This window comes from Rattus norvegicus, chromosome 8 (genome assembly GCF_021556685.1).
Source record: "Rattus norvegicus strain SHRSP/BbbUtx chromosome 8, alternate assembly SHRSP_T2T, whole genome shotgun sequence".
NCBI lineage: Eukaryota > Metazoa > Chordata > Mammalia > Rodentia > Muridae > Rattus > Rattus norvegicus.
The window spans coordinates 127,200,077-127,203,525 of NC_141541.1; the positions used below are offsets into that span (position 1 = coordinate 127,200,077).

The following is a 3,449-nucleotide window of genomic DNA, read 5'->3' on the forward strand; positions in this document are numbered from 1 at the left end:
CTGGCAGAACTGGGCTTACAGCAACAGCATTCTATTGCCCAGAGCTATAACTGTAACTCAGTGGGTGGTGCTCTTGCCTAAGGGGCACAAGCCCTGGGTTCAATCCCCCACACCGCATTAACTGACACGGCTACATGGCCTTGTATGAGCCTCAGTTACCTCATCTAGACGAGAAAGGCTAAAGGCGATTTCTCTCTAACGGAGCTTCGGTGAAATCTCAGCCAGGTGTCGGGGATGGCGTGATGACCTAGCCCAGAACACGCTCTCGGTAAATGTTAGCTCTCCTTCCTCACAGCTCTGCTTTGATTACTCCTTGTGTGTGAGGGACAGGATTGCCCACTGAATGACCCCAGAGGTTCTATCCTGGTTGCCAAGCAACAGGCTACCTGAGCACTCTCCCTCTCCTCCTCCATCAAGAGGGAGATTGTATGGGACTTGAACTTTTCCTAAGGCCTGAGGTGCTTGAAGCTGACATTCCAGGGCTGTTCCTGGCATAGCTGGCTCCTGAGCCCGGCTATTTATAAAGTGAGTGCTTATCTTTGTCCCATAATGCACACGGATGTAAGGGCATGGCTCTTGGTGCTTGGCGGGAGGGGTGGGAACATGGGGTCCTGATGCTCTCACAATAGGTTGTGGTGTTGGCTTTGAGCAGGCGGCCTACACCCTAAGCTGGGCTCACACTACCTCTCCAGGTCATGCCCCCTGCCTTCTGGGTCTGACTGTGCTCTCTGCCCTGATGTCAGCTGCTCCTGGGGTTTTAGATGCCTGTGCAGCGAACTCCTGCTGCACCTGACATTACATTTCTGTGCCTGTCTGCAGATAGAAGACACCTTGGCCCTGGGATCTTGAACCAAACTGAAACAGCTTGGGGGTTTCTTCCTCTCTAATCGTGAGAACAAAAGAAATGGGAAGGAAAAAAAACTCTTGGATCTCCCTCCCCTCATTGCCTTGGTAACGTGTTTGGGTTTTTTTCCCTTTAGATGATAGTTAGTTGTTAGTGTGTGAAGTGTGTGTACATGCCATTGGGAGTGAGGTGAGTGTGTGCAGAGGCCGGTGCAGGGATAGTATCAAGGGACAGCGTGTCCTGCTCTACCATGCCTGTGCCTTCCCTTCCTACAGGGTCTCTCCCTAAACATGGAGCCAGGCCAGTGGCCAGCAAGCCCTGGTGACTGCTCTCTCTCTACCCAGTGCTGGGATTATAGGTGGGTGTGGCCAGTCCCGGCGTGTGTGTGTGTGTGTGTGTGTGTGTGTGTGTGTGTGTGTGTGTGTGTAGATGCTGGCACTCTTACCCACAGAACCACCTCTCCAGTCCCACCTTGGGAGATATTTTACTGCCGTCTGTCTGTCTTGCTACCAGTTCCTAAGTCTAAGGGCCTCCCAGACTATTCTTCTAAGGGAGCCAGCTGGTCCCAGCATCACAAACACAATACGTTGTCCCTCTGCCCTCCCTGGCTCAACCTTTCTTCTCCACCAGGGTCAATGTCACAAGTGTTTTTTCCTCCTCTCTGCCCATCCCATCCAGGTATACTCTCTGCACCGTCCAAACACCGTTAGTGCCTCCCCAGCACCAACTGGGTATAACTCACAGTGGTATTTGAGTCTCTTCATGAGTAGGGGTGTGTGTTTGTGTGTGTGTGTGTGTGTGTGTGTGTGTGTGTGTACTCTTGTGTACAAATGTGTATGTGTGGCTTACATGTATCGGTGTGCATGAATGTAGAGGTCAGATGTCAACTCAGGTCTACCTTGTGTTTTAAGAGAGAACCTCTCACTGGCCTAGAACGTGCCAAGCAGGCTGGCTGCCAAGTGATGCCCAGGTGTCCCGTATTTACTTCCCCAGCACCGGAATGGAAAGCTTGTCACAACACACCTGACTTTTCTCATAGGCTCTGGGGAATTAACTTGCATCCTCATGCTGGCAACATCAGGATGATACTGACTCAGCCATCCCTTCAACTCAGACGTTCCTGGGGTCCTGCTGCTGCCTCTACTCTGCTCTCTGCATTTCTCCTGCTGTTCGTTGGGTGATTCAAACCACCTTATCTATCCTAGCTTCCCTGGTGCCGCTGGGGGCTGTCTCCTCCACTGAAAACACCCTGCCACACCACCTGTCTTGTCAAAATCCTCCCCACCCATCCTTGTCAAGCTCACACCACTGCCACTCAGCCGAAATCCTCCCCGTCGACATCCCGAGAGCAGAGCTATCCCGGGTTTCTGGCATTTGTTACATTGTTACTGTTTTATCACCGTGTAAACACTTGTGTGATTCTCTTCCTAATTAGATGCTCTAAAGGTCAAGGGCCACTGGTTAGCAGCTGTCACACAAAGTGTGCCGGATCTGTCCTCAGGACTGTTGACTGGATTTAGAAATGGATCTACAGAGACAGATCTGGCAGAGAGGACACAGAGGACAAATGGGTGGGAGGCCTCCATGTCTGTACAGCTGTTTATTGGGATATTTGGTGTGTCCCCACCCCGGAGGAAAACACTGAGAGCATCATTTCACCCTTCTGGACTACATCTGATTTCCCAGTCCAGAAATTAACAAGCACATGACACTATTCTGGCTTTTTCACCAGGATTCTGGGGGTTGAACTCTTGTTCTTATGCTTACAACACGAACACTTGATTGGCTGAGCTCTCTCCACCCAGCAGTCGCCCTCCTAAGGTCCCTCTGACCGCCTGGCACTTGCCCAGGGGGAGCCATCCCTGGGGGGGGGGGGGACTAGCTTCCAGCTCTCCAAGGCTTCAGTAATTCTCCCTTTCCTGCCTGAGTGTCCCCCTCAGCCTTCTGGTTCCCCTGTTCTGGCTCCCCTGGCACTTAGAAAGATCGAGTTGGGTGTTTGCTGCCATCTAGTGAAGGAAATGTGCATAGTTCAACCCCTGCCTGGAGCCAGTGCTTGCCTTCAGAAACCCATTCCTTGCTCTAGAAACCCATTCCTAGCTAGGGCCCATGTAAGGGTGGATGGACATATGTAAGGGGGACTGAAGGAAAAATTAGGGTTTTCCAGTAGAGTCTCACTGGATATATAAATTACACTGAGGGCAGACCCCATGCTCATCAGTAGATGGCCAAAACAAAATAAACTCAACGGTATTTCGTAGATTTTTTAAAAATTATATTGCTTTGCTTGGACATTCTTTTCATCTTACAGGTCTTTTGTTTGTAAAATATGTTTTAAATTTTGTGTTTTTATGAGTTTTGTGTGTGTGCCCAGGTGCGCATGTGTGTGGCATGTGTGTGTGGATATGTGTATGTGTGTGGCATGTATATGCATGTGTGTGGCATGCGTGCACATGCACACGGGTGTTTGCTGTTTCTCTGTATATTTCATTTTCATTTTTTGCCTGTTTTTATTTGCCTGTTTGAGAGAGAGACAGACAGACATAGGGTTTGGGTGAATGAGAAGGTTTCGAGAATCTAGAAGGAGATGAGAAAGGGGAAAGTGTGA

At 50.1% G+C, this 3,449-nt stretch overlaps 1 long non-coding RNA gene across 1 annotated transcript; it reads left to right on the forward strand.

The window, feature by feature from the left end:
- The first annotated feature begins 386 nt into the window (after positions 1–386).
- Positions 387–3,133, forward strand: LOC120094291 (uncharacterized). Its single transcript, XR_015628115.1, has 3 exons — positions 387–525; positions 820–951; positions 1,884–3,133. It is a non-coding gene; the product is annotated as an uncharacterized LOC120094291 (long non-coding RNA).
- The last annotated feature ends 316 nt before the right edge of the window (positions 3,134–3,449 follow it).